Raw genomic sequence first — 13,960 nt, 5'->3', positions numbered from 1 at the left:
TTGTCAACAAGGCAGCATGGTGCATCGTTCAGAAACATACAACATATCTTTTCCATAAAATATATGTTATCATTTGTAAACTAGTTTTCATTGGGAAGGTAGATAAAACAATTACTGCTGCATTACTCCACACGCTTAACCTTCGTCACTTTTGTTTTGGGCCGACTTCTCCGTCGGCCAAAATGGGGAACCTGGCTCACGCCTGGGAGACAGCCCGGTTCCGAAACTAATGCAATCAACGGTCTGGGACATTAATCGAACCCCTTCATTTTGAAGTAGTCAACTGGTTGGGAGCGATCGGCTTAATCTTCAAATGGTGTGCTATGGTTTGTAAATGGATGTAAACTATATCAACGCCATCTTGTGGACACAATAAATGAATGCCACACAAGACTTGGTTCAGGACTTCAGCACTGCAGGTGACCTTAAATCACCAATATTAGCTTTACACTTTTTTCAAACACAAAATAAGAAGAAAATGGGCTAATGCAGCCGTTTTTATTTCAATATCCAATCATTTCTAGGCAACAATTAAGTACCGTACTGTGAGTGTTTTCAAATAAAATGGTCCAAAAGAAACAACTTCTTAGCAAAGAGCAATTTCTCAAGCAAATATTTTTCTAGGACTCTCTGGGAGTGGTCTGAGTGGGGAGGGAGAAACTTAAAACCAGCTGTTATTGGCAGAGAGGTTTGGAACTCTTTCATGTTGGTCTATTAACTAATTTACCGCCTGGTGACATAACCAGGCATGCCAAAACCACATCCCACCAAAACGGACATACATTTTAGGCTGTCTTTTCAAACAGCTCTCACACTAAATGGGCATTATCCTTATTTTTTACAATGGCACAGTATTATTCCAACCTCATCGTGTTGAAATGTATATAAAACATTGGAAAATCACATTTTTGTCTGCACTGGGCCTTTAAAATGGAGACTCAATAGTGCTGCCCATGCTGTCACAGACGCAATAATGGCACAGATACAAAGATAAGACCTCTTTCCATCAAATGACAAAATAATTATATAATTCCATCACAAATTACCAAATATGTCAACCATATATTATGGTAGACATACAGTAGATCCAGAATACATTGGTATAGGTTCAAATAAACTAAAAAAGTGCTGTAAGTCAGCTATTCCTATGGAAGTTTAGTTGCTAATTGTTTGTGTCACATTTGGACTTGATTTTTGGGCTGTATTTGTTTTATTTAACTAGGCAAGACAGTTAATTTTAGAACAAATTCTTATTTTCAATGACGGCCTAGGAACAGTGGGTTAACTGCCTTGTTCAGTGTACCATCGAATTTGCAATAATCAAAACTTGCATATTTGCCTATATGTACGGAGTATGCTTCATATTGTCATATTAATCTTGAAAAATAAGTATTTGAAAGCAATATACTTTTCTGTCTGAAAATAAAACGATTTTCCTCAACTGCGTTATGCACTCCAGTCAGCAGATGGTGATGTGTGTCTTGTAGTGCACTGCACTGTTCTTTTGGCTGTTTCGAATACAACAACAGATCCCATATCTATCCGACATTGCCGAAACATTTAAGCTTTTTAGACCATTTTGGTATACTAGTCGCGGTGTGTTTTAAATACACTTTTATCATATCTAGTAATTACCTCGTGATTTCATATGTTCATATTAATCAGCAAGCTGGCAGACACCTATCGGTTATCTTCAAACTAGATTAGCACTAGCCTAGTTGCTAATGATAGCTAGATAGTTAGCTAACATCCCCGAACATGAGCTCACTGAGCTACTTCCCCCCTGCTAAAGAAGAGGATGTCTACTGGACAGAGACAGACGCTCTCGTGAAAAAGGAGAAGGAAGAGGAGGCTGTCACAGTAAAAACATTTTTTGACGAATTTACAATGAAAGAAGAGGAAGACGCTTTCAGAGTGAAAGAAGAGGAAGAGAATGAGGAGGATGCAGTGGTTGGCGTGAAAGAGGAGCAGGGTGAGATGACTGTCTCATTGAAAGAAGAGGAGGAGGGTGACAAAGAGGAGACTGGAAATCTTAACACCAGTGAGTACAGTCTTAAAACGGGGAGAGTCTTTAAACTGATGTGTGATTTTAAAGTGGCATCCCACTGAAGTTATACACTTGAATATGTTGTACAGTACTGTAGGAATTGTTAAATCCACACGTGTGCATTTTGCTATTTGCCTCATGACTCCACGTACTTTGTTGACAATGCACTTTTTTGTTTACCCTACCGTGGGACAGACTGTTTGTTCCCACACTCGGGACTCTCAATTGGTTACACAGACTTTTAGCCTCCCATCCTATTCTAACCACCACTTGCCAGCTTTGGATTCATGTTATCTGATGAAATTGCTGTATAATATTATTTTAAAGCACATTCAAATGCCATAAATCAACACTGCAGAGCTCTCCCTGTCCTCTGCCATGCCTTGATTGTATTACTGTGCATGTACACCCTGGCCCATCTACTGTTGCTATCCAAATTCTGACTTGTGCTCAGATATCTGTTTCACTGATTTCTGCTCTCGTGAAAGCATGGGTTTTCTGCACATTAATACTAGAAGCTTATTACCTAAAATGTATCAATTGGAAGTGTGGGTTCACCTCTCCAAACCAGATGTGTTGGTCATTGTAATATTTGTGTTGTGGAGAAATGACCAGGCAGGAGACGGGAGTACAGTTAGTTTTCGTTTAGTCGAAACCCCTCGTGCTCTACAGTTCCCGGCACCCCAGTGCACATGTGCATTTCCTATTAGGTGTAGTAACGTAACACTGCCGTAATGCATTACTGCTTAGTAACAGCACAGTAACTAATATAAACAGATGTAGATCCCAGATACTACAGTCATTACTGAGACGTGGTTAAGAAAGAGTGTTTTGAATACTGATGTTAACCTTTCTGGCTATAACCCTTTTCTGCAAGACAGATCTTCCAAAGGTAGGAAATGGCAATCTTTACCCAGGATCACCTAGAGTGCTCACTTGTCTCCACCAAGTCTGTCCCCAAACAATTTGATTTGCAGGTTTTAAGCATTAAACTTTCAAATAGCTCATTGTTGACTGTTGCGGGTGTTATCGTCCTCCATCAGCACCGGCCTGTACCCTACCTGCTCTAATCTATCTTCTGGCCCCTTAAACTAAGTCAGAATTTGTCCTGCGAGGTGACCTAAACTGGGACATGCTTAAACCACCTGACAAAGTCCTAAAGCAATGGGACTCCCTAAATCTTTCTCAGATTATTACCAATCCTACAAGGTATGACTCCAAACACCCAGAAAAGGCTACTCTCCTCGATGTTATCCTCACAAATAATCATGATAGGTACCCATCTGGTGTTTCTGTAATGACCTTAGTGATCACTGTTTTACAGACTGTGTTCGTAATGGCTGCTTAGTGAAACGTCCTGTCCTGATTTGGCATACACGCTTGCTAAAAAACTTTTGTGAGCAAGCCTTCCTTCATTACCTGGCCTCTGTAAATTAGTATAGAATCAGCCTGATCCCCTCTGTCGAAGAAGCTTGGACCTTCTTTTTTGATATCTTCAGTGATCTTGTTAACAAACACATCCTCATAAAGAAAATTAGAATTAAAAACAGGATCAGCCCCTTCTTCGACCGTAATCTTCCCGAGTTACTCCACCTCAAGAATTGCATTTGGCAAAAGGCTCGGCAAACGGAAACTCCGGCTGACTGGCTCTCGTTCAGACAAATGAGAAATAAGTGCACTCAGGCTATCTGGAAGGCCAAAGTGAGTTACTTTAAGGAGCAGTTCTCTTTCTGGGTTTAACCCCAAGAAATTCTGGAAAACAGTTAGACCTGGAGAATAAACCCTCCTCACAGCTGTCCATGTCCCTGAAAGTTGATGTGGATGTTACTGACAAGAAGCACATGGCTGAGCTCTTTAGTCACCACTTCATTAAGTTAGGATTCCTATTTGACTCAGCCATGCCTCCTTGCCCGTCCAACATTTCTTAATCTCCCACCCCTTCTAGTGCGTCAAGCCCCGATGCTCCTCCCTTTTTTCCCCCTGCCCCGCTTCAACGTTTCTCCCTGGAGAAGGTTACTGAGTCCGAGGTGCAAAAGGGGCTCCTTAAACTTGACCCTAAAAAAACATCTGGGTCAGATTAAACTTTCTTCTTTAAGGTTGCCTCCACTATAATCACCAAGCCTATCTCTGACCTTTTTAACCTGTCTCTCCTCTCTGGGGAGGTTCACATTGCTTGGAAGGCAGCCATGGCTAGTCCTTTATTTAAAGCGGTAGACCAAGCTGATCCTAACTGTTATAGGCCTATTTTGCCCTGTTTATCAAACGTGTTGGAAAAACTTGTCAATAATCAACTGACTGGCTTTCTTGATGTCTGTAGTATTCTCGCTGGTATGCAATCTGGTTTCCGCTCAGGTTATGGATGTGTCACTGCAATCTTAACGGTCCTCAATGATGTCACCATTGCCCTTGATTCTAAGCAATGTTGTGCTGCTATTTTTATTGACTTGGCCAAAGCTTTTGATACGGTAGACCATTCCATTCTTGTGGGCTGGCTAAGGAGTATAGGTGTCTCTGGTATGCTAATGACCTCTCTCAAAGAGTGTATAAAGCCAGAACATCTGCTGACTCAGCCACTGCCTGTCACAAGGGTGTACCCCAAGGCTCGATCCTAGGCCCCACGCTCTTCTTAATTTACATCAATAACATAGCTCAGGCAGTAGGAATCACTCTCATCCATTTATATACAGATGATACAGTCTTATACTCAACTGGCCACCCCCGGATTTTGTGTTAAATGCTCTACAACAAAGCTTTCTTAGTGTCCAACAAGCTTTCTCTGCCCTTGTTCTGAATACCTCCAAAACAAAGGTAATGGGGTTTGGTAAGAAGAATGCCCCTCTCCCCAAAGGTGTGATTACTACCACTGAAGGTTTAGAGCTTGAGGTAGTCACCTCATACAAGTACTTGGGAGTATGGCTGATGGTACACTGTCCTTCTCTCAGCACATATCAAAGCTGCAGGCTAGAAAACCTGCAGGCTTGGTTTCCTCTATCGTAATCACCCCAGCTGCCAAACTAACCCTGATTTAGATGACCATCCTACCCATGCTAGATTACGGAGACATAATTTATAGATCGGCAGGTTAGGGTGCTCTCGAGCAGCTAGATGTTCTTTACCATTCGGCCATCAGATTTGCCACCAATGCTTCTTATAGGATATATCACTGTACTCTATACTCTTCTGTGAACTGGTCATCTCTGTATACCCATCGCAAGACCCACTGGTTGATGCTTATTTATTAAACCCTCTTAGGCCTCACTCCCCCCTATCTGAGATATCTACTTCAGCCCTCATCCTCCACATACAACACCCGTTCTGCCAGTCACATTCTGTTAAAAGTCCCCAAAGCACATGCATCCCTTTGTCGCTTGTCTTTTTAGTTCGCTGCAGGTTGCGACTGGAACGTGCTGCAATAAACACTCAAACTTGACAGTTTTATCTCAATCTCTTCATTCAAGGACATAATCATGGACACACTTACTGACAGTTGTGGCAGCTTTGCGTGATGTATTGTTGTCTCTACCTTCTTGCCCTTTGTGCTGTTGTCTGTGCCCAACAATGTTTGTACCCCATGTTATGCTGTTGCCGTGTTGTGTTGCTACTAGAGGTCGACCGTTGAATCGGAATGGCCGATTAATTAGGGCCGATTTCAAGTTTTCATAACAATCGGAAATCGGTATTTTTGGACACCGATTTTGCCTCTTTTTTTTACACCTTTATTTAATCTTTATTTAAATAGGCAAGTCAGTTAAGAAGACATTATTATTTTCAATGACGGCCTAGGAACAGTGGGTTAACTGCCTCGTTCAGGGGCAGAACGACAGATTTTCACCTTGTCAGCTCGGGGGATTCCAATCTTGCAACCTTACAGTTAACTAGTCCAACGCAATAACGACCTGCCTCTCTCTCGTTGCACTCCACAAGGAGACTGCCTGTTACGCGAATGCAGTAATCCAAGGTAAGTTGCTAGCTAGTTAAACTTATCTTTATAAAAAACAATCAATCAGTCAATCATAATCACTAGTTAACTACACGTGGTTGATGATATTACTAGATGTTATCTAGCGTGTCCTGCGTTGCATATAATCTGACTGAGCATACAAGTATCTAAGTATCTGACTGAGCAGTGGTAGGCAGAAGCAGGCGCGTAAACATTCATTCAAACAACACTTTTGGGCTTTTTGCCAACAGCTCTTCGTTGTGCGTCAAGCATTGCGCTGTTTATGACTTCAACTCCCGAGATGAGGCTGGTGTAACCGAAGTGAAATGGCTAGCTAGTTAGCGTGCGCGAATAGCGTTTCAAACGTCACTTGCTCTGAGCCTTGGAGTGGTTGTTTCCCCTTGCTCTGCATGGGTAATGCTGCTTCGAGGGTGGCTGTTGTCGTTGTGTTCCTGGTTCAAGCCCAAGGAGGAGCGAGGAGAGGGATGGAAGCTATACTGTTACACTGGCAATACTAAAGTGCCTATAAGAACATCCAATAGTCAAAGGTTAATGAAATACAAATGGTATAGAGGGAAATAGTCCTATAATTTCTATAATAACTACAACCTAAAACTTCTTACCTGGGAATATTGAAGACTCATGTTAAAAGGAACCACCAGCTTTCATATGTTCTCATATTCTGAACAAGGAACTTAAACATTAGCTTTCTTACATAGCACATATTGTACTTTTACTTTTTCTCCAACACTTTGTTTTTGCATTATTTAAACCACATTGAATACGTTTCATTATTTATTTGAGGCTAAATTAATTTTATTGATGTATTATATTAAGTTAAAATAAGTGTTCATTCAGTATTGTTGTAATTGTCATTATTACGAATAAATAAAATGTAAAAATCCTCCGATTTAATCGGTATCGTTTTTTTTTTGGTCCTCCAATAATCGGCATCAGCGTTGAAAATCATAGTCGGTCGACCTCTAGTTGCTACTGTCATGACGTGGCCCTTTCTGGGTGTAGAACGTCCCCCCTCCCCCTCACACTTTCTCTTACATCCAGGTTCTGTTATCTCCAGTCATAAATCCCCCCCGTCATGCAGAAATTGAGAGCACAGAGCGAAAACGGTGGACTTCACTTGGAGACGCCTAAATCCACGAAATGAGAGAATTAAAAAAAAAATCTGTTTATGAGAATGTGGGAGTAGTCCGTGGACACTTAAGGGACAGTTGTGACGAGTGTGTTTCATTTGGTGATCTCATGAAGTACAGGAAACACACATAACAGTATCTCTGGAAGTGTACATTTCCCAGCTGTCAGGTTTACATCTAAATATTGTGAAAAGTATGTGATTAAGCATGAAACTATTTGTGAAAAGATGTAATGTGATATTAACTGTCAAAATGAGAGTATAGAGTTTCATATAAAGATGAACTTGTCAGTGGCCACACCCCCGTGAGCCCAGACATCACATTTGGCGTCATGGACTGCCCTTTTCTACCGTTACATATAAAAACCACTCCTGATGAAATTCACTTGAGACGAAGCAAACCCCAGCATGAGTTGAGGTTGCAAATGGTTGAATTTCTGAGACCAAAACATGCCGGGTGACGCTGGTGTGTGAAGTGGTTGACACTACAACTCTACCAAAGGACAAGACGAATCCACGTGGAGCATTGGCTACACGGCTGGAAATGGTTAAACTCTGAGACTATCGATCCCTACAGAATAAGAGCAAATCTTAGAAACAAATTACTAGTCTGCAACTATAAATTATGTAAACCGAGGACGAGAATACAGACAACTGCCGAAACATCTATTCTATGAGGACATTTCTGAATGGTACTCTGAAGTACTCATTCTAACCACAAAATAATTTGATCTTCGGGGGAAATGCAACCAGAGAGACTCTGAACTCTCCAGCAGACTGACCGGATTCCAACAGAGAAGACAACAATGACATACGGCGTACAGTTGAAGTCGGAAGTTTACCTACACTTAGGTTGGAGTCATTAAAACTCGTTTTTCAACCACTCCACAAATTTCTTGTTAATTAACAAACAATAGTTTTGGCAAGTCGGTCAGGACATCAACCTCGTGCATGACACAAGCAATTTTTCCAACAATTGTTTACAGACAGATTATTTCACTTATAATTCACTGTAATACAATTCCAGTGGGTCAGAAGTTTACATACACTAAGTTGACTGTGCCTTTAAACAGCTTGGAAAATTCTAGAAAATGATGTCATGGCTTTAGAAGCTTCTGATGGGCTAATTGATATAATTTGAGTTAATTGGAGGTGTACCTGTGGATGTATTTCAAGGCCTACCTTCAAACTCAGTGCCTCTTTGCCTGACATCATGGGAAAATCAAAAGAAATCAACCAAGACCTCAGATAATATTTGTAGACCTCCACAAGTCTGGTTCATCCTAGTGAGCAATTTCCAAATGCCGGAATGTACCACGTTTATATGTACAAATGCAAGTATAAACACCATGGGACAACGCAGCTGTCATACCGCTCAGGAAGGAGACTCGTTCTGTCTCCTAGAGATTAACGTACTTTGGTGCGAAAGTGCAAATCAATCCCAGAACAACAGCAAAGGACCTTGTGAAGATGCTGGAGGAAACAGTTACACAAGTAACTATATCCAATGTAAAAACAAGTCCTATATCGACATAACCTGAAAGGCTGCTCAGCAAGGAAGAAGCCACTGCTCCAAAACCGCCATAATAAAGCCAGACTACGGTTTGCAACTGCACATGGGGACAAACATTGTACTTTTTGGAGAAATGTTCTCTGGTCTGATGAAACAAAAATAGGACTGTTTGGCCATAATGACCATTGTTATGTTTGGAGGAAAAAGGGGGAGGGTTACAAGCCGAAGAACACCATCCCAACCGTGAAGCACGGAGGTGGCAGCATCATGTTGTGGGGGTGCTTTGCTGCAGGAGGGACTGGAGCACTTCATAAAATAGATGGCATCATGAGGGAGGAAAATTATGTGGATATATTGAAGCAACATCTCAAGACATCAGTAGGGAAGTTCAAGCTTGGTCGCAAATGCTTCTTCCAAATGGACAATGACCCCAAGCATACTTCCAAAGTTGTGGCAAAATGGCTTAAGGACAACAAAGTCAAGGTATTGGACTGGCCATCACAAAGCCCTAACTTCAATCCTATTTGTGGGCAGAACTGAAAAAGCGTGTGCGAGCAAGGAGGCCTACAAACCTGACTCAGTTACACCAGCTCTGTCAGGAGGAATGGGCCGAAATTCACCCACATTATTGTGGGAAGCTTGTGGAAGGCTACCTGAAACATTTGACCCAAGTTAAACAATTTAAAGGCAATGCTACCAAATACTAATTGAGTGTATGTAAACTTCTGACACACTGGAAATGTGATGAAAGAAATAAAAGCTGAAATAAATCATTCTCTCTTATTATTCTGACATTGCACATTCTTAAAATCAAGTGGTGATCCTAACTGACCTAAGGACAGAGAATTTCTACTAGGATTAAATGTCAGGATTTGTGAAATACTGAGTTTTTAAATGTATTTGGCTAAGGTGTATGTAAACTTCCGACTTCAACTGTAAATATATACTTGCAATTATTATTGAATGAGGATTAGCATTTAAATGTATATAATTATAGACTGTGTGTAAAGAATCCATTTGTCATTCCCACCCCCTTCTTCTTGTCCACCAAGCACTCATATCGGTTTAGCCCACTAGGGTCTCTTTCCTATCATTGTTAGTAACCAATATCTTTGCTATTTGTTTATGTATTTCTGTGGTTATTTAGTTAGTTGGTAAATAATTAATTGAGACAATTGGTGTATGGATGATTCATAGCAGACGCTGGGTTCGTGCAGATAACCAACAATTTATGATTAGATGAGACTGACGAAGGTAATAATAATAATTAATTAATAGAAGACTAATTGATCAGATATTATAATATCTGAAGAGTTATATTTGGAAAATTATAGCTTTGTAATCTTAACATTTTCCATTGTGCCCCGACTTCCTCGTCAATAAAATGTACATGATTATTTTAATCAGGTAATGATAATCACAAAGAATTGATTTGATAAAGTAAGTCTTCACATATAATGATACGAAAGACACGACGCTACCATGTTGTTGTCATGTTGTGTTGCTACCATGCTGTGTTGTCGCCATGCTATGTTGTCGTCTTAGGTCTCTCTTTATGTAGTGTTGTCTCTCTTGTCATGATACGTGTTTTGTCCTATATTTTTATTTAATTTAGTTTTGTTTTTAATCCCAGCCCCCATCCCTGCAAGAGGCCTTTTGGTAGTCCGTCATTGTAAATAAGAATTTGTTCTTAACTGACTTGCCTCGTTAAATAAAGTTTAAATAAAAACATAAAAATAAGATGTTTAGCCTATACCACCAAAGAGGGCTACCAACAAAATATTAACAATGGATCAAATGCGTCTTATGCCATTGATTTAAATATTGTAGTTATCAATATCCATTTCTGCTCAGCCTCAATACATGACATTTCATTAGAGAACGATTAGATTTGAAGCTCTACATTTTTTTTTGAAATCTCAATGGTGTTGATGGCCACCAAGTAAAACATTTCATAAATGAACCTAAATGTTCTGAAACAACAGGTTATTGAGGGATCTGATTTGGCTTGAACCTAATTGGAAGACGGATCTATCATGTGGAGGTTTCATTCAGGTCTCGCTGTTTAACTGAATACTCTGTTTGTCTTTGGCAGGAGAGAGACCAGACTCTCGCTCTGAGAGTGGGAAGAGTCCAACAGAGGAACCAGATTCAGAGAAGCCCAAATCAGCGAGACCACATCAATGCTCCCACTGCGGAAATAGTTTTCCTTGTTTAGTGGACCTGAAAAGGCATAAGAGTATACACACAGGTGCAAAACCTTACCACTGCTCTGACTGTGGGATGACGTTTGCACTGTCAGGTAATTTGAAAAGACACCAACTGGCACACACAGGAAAGAAGTCTTACAGATGTGATCAATGTGGGAAGAGTTTTACTACATTCAACTCCCTGATAAACCACCAGCGAATACACACTGGAGAGAAACCTTACCACTGCTCCATCTGTGGAAAGAGTTTTAATCAGCCAAGCAACCTGAAATCACATCAGCAGAGACACTCAGGGCAGAAGCTTCACCACTGCTCAGATTGTGGAATGAATTTTACTACTTCTGGGGAATTAAAAAATCACCAGCGAAAACACACAGGAGATAAACCTTACAGCTGCTCTGACTGTGGGAAGGGTTTTGCTAGATTAGATGGATTGATAGTACACCAGAGAATACACAGAGCAGAGAAACCTTTTATCTGTGATCAATGTGGAAAGACATTCACCCAGTCAGCACATCAGGTTATACACAAGAGAATACACACAGGGGAGAAGCCTTACCACTGCTCAGACTGCGGGATGAGCTTTACTAACTCAAGCCACTTGGCAGCACATCAGAGAATACATACAGGAGAGAAGCCTTATGGCTGTGATGAATGTGGAAAGAGATTTGTTCATTCAGGATCCCTGGCTAAACACAAGCAAACCCACACTGGAGAGAGGCCTTTCCATTGCTCTGAATGTGGGAAGTGTTTTGTTAGGTTGGCGCATTTAAAATTGCACCAAAGAACACACACCGGAGAGAAGCCTTACCACTGCTCTGACTGTGGGTTGAGTTTTACTCAGGCAAGCAACCTTAACAGGCACCAGCGAACACACACAGGAGAGAAGAATTACTACTGCTCTGACTGTGGGATGTGCTTTACTTTCTCAAAAACCCTGACCATACACCAGAGAACACACACGGGAGAGAAGCCATATCACTGTTCTGACTGTGGGAAGAGATTCACTCAGTCAGGAACCCTGGTAAAACATAAGCGAATACACACTGGAGAAAAGCCTTACCACTGCTTAGACTGTGGGATGAGCTGTACTTCTTCTAAAGATTTAATAGTTCACCAACGAATACACACCGGAGAGAAGCCTTATGGTTGTGATCATTGTGGGAAGAGATTCACTCAGTCAGGAACCCTGGTTAAGCACAAGAGAACACACACAGGAGAGAAGCCTTACCACTGCTCTGACTGCGGGAAGGGATTTGCTCAATCTCAGCAGCTGAAATCACATCAGCGAACGCACACTGGAGACAGCCTTATTGTTGTGATCAATGTGGGAAGAGATTCACCCAGTCAAGAAGCCTGGCTGAACACAAGAGAAAACGCAACACTTGTGGGTAACCTTCCCACTTTTGTTAGCTCAAGCAAGTTGATGGTAGACCAGCGGACACACTTAGGAGAGAAGCCGTGCCTTACTGTGACTGGTGGGAGTTTTGCTACCTTAAGCTTTCTTAAAGTGCATCATTGTGGCCTTCATCGGTGTGATCTAATGCAGGGTTAACAAGGTGCCAGCCCTCTCAAAACTTGTCAGCCTTTAAGAGTTACAATATATTGAACATTGGGTAATAAACTGTATATGTACAGTTGAAGTCGGAAGTTTACATACACCTTAGCCAAATACATTTTAACTCAGTATTTTACAATTCCTGACATTTAAACCTAAAAATTCCCTGTTTTAGGTCAGTTAGGATCACCACTTTATTTTAAGAATGTGAAATGTATATTTATTTCATCACATTCCTAGTGGGTCAGAAGTTTACATACACTCAATTAGTATTTGGTAACATTGCCTTTAAATGGTTTAAATTGGGTCAAACATTTCGGGTAACCTTCCACAAGCTTCCCACAATAATTTGGGTGAATTATGGCCAAATCCTCTTGACAGAGCTGGTGTAACTGAGTCAGGTTTGTAGGCCTCCTTGCTCGCACACGCTTTTTCAGTTCTGCCCACATTTTCTATGGGATTGAGGTCAGGGTTTTGAGATGGTCACTCCAATACCTTGACTTTGTTGTCCTTAAGCCATTTTGCCACAACTTTGGAAGTATGCTTGGGGTCATTGTCCATTTGGAAGACCCATTTGCAGCCAAGCTTTAACTTCCTGCCTGACTGATGTCTTGAGATGTTGATTGAAAATATCCACATAATTTTCCTCCCTCATGATGCTATCTATTTTGTGAAGTGGACCAGTCTCTCCTGCAGCAAAGCACCCCCACAACATGATGCTGCCACCCCCGTGCTTCACGGTTGGGGATGGTGTTCTTCGGCTTGCAACCCTCCCCCTTTTCCCTCCAAACATAACGATGGTCATTATGGCCAAACAGTTCTGTTGTTGTTTCATCAGACCAGAGGACTTTTCTCCAAAATTACGATCTTTGTCCCAATGTGCAGTTGCAAACCATAGTCTGGCTTTTTTATGGCGGTTTTGGAGCAGTGGCTTCTTCCTTGCTGAGTGGCGTTTCAGCGGCAATTGACTCAAATGATGTCAATTAGCCTATCAGAAGCTTCTAAAGCCATGACATCATTTTCTGGAATTTTCCAAGCTGTTTAAAGGCACAGTCAATTTATTGTATGTAAACTTCTGACCCACTGGAATTGTGCTACAGTGAATTATAAGTGAAATAATATGTCTGTAAACAATTGAAAAATTGTTTGTGTCATGCACAAAGTAGTCCTAACAGAGTTGCCAAAACTATAGTTTGTTAACAATACATTTGTGGAGTGATTGAAAAACGAGTACTGTATGTAAACTTCCGGCTTCAACTGTATGTGTGTGTGTGGCGGGATTGTTTCACTCTCAGCGGGGTCGAGGAAATCGGAAACATTCGGTTTCCAGGTGAAAAACAGAATAGGCGAAGCCCGAAAATCTGAAGTTTTCTGTTTCTCCGACCCCGCTCAGGCATTTATTTGGTTAGTGTTGTTTAAAAGTTGTAGTAGTCTGTTTTTTTCAGCATTGCTTTTAATATACTTTTATCAATAAATGGCCTCAGGCATTATTCAACTCTAGTGATATGGGTTGATGCTTGCTATTGTTGAGTGGAGATCAGG

General features: G+C 41.1%; 1 pseudogene; it reads left to right on the top strand.

Moving 5' to 3' along the window:
* Positions 1 to 1,519: 1,519 nt before the first annotated feature.
* Positions 1,520 to 12,355, top strand: LOC135539465 (zinc finger protein 883-like; annotated as a pseudogene).
* Positions 12,356 to 13,960: the final 1,605 nt, after the last annotated feature.

This window comes from Oncorhynchus masou, chromosome 5 (assembly GCF_036934945.1).
Source record: "Oncorhynchus masou masou isolate Uvic2021 chromosome 5, UVic_Omas_1.1, whole genome shotgun sequence".
Classification (NCBI taxonomy): Eukaryota; Metazoa; Chordata; class Actinopteri; order Salmoniformes; family Salmonidae; genus Oncorhynchus; species Oncorhynchus masou.
Note: the sequence above shows the minus strand (reverse complement) of the source record. Positions and strands in the feature narration are given on the sequence as shown.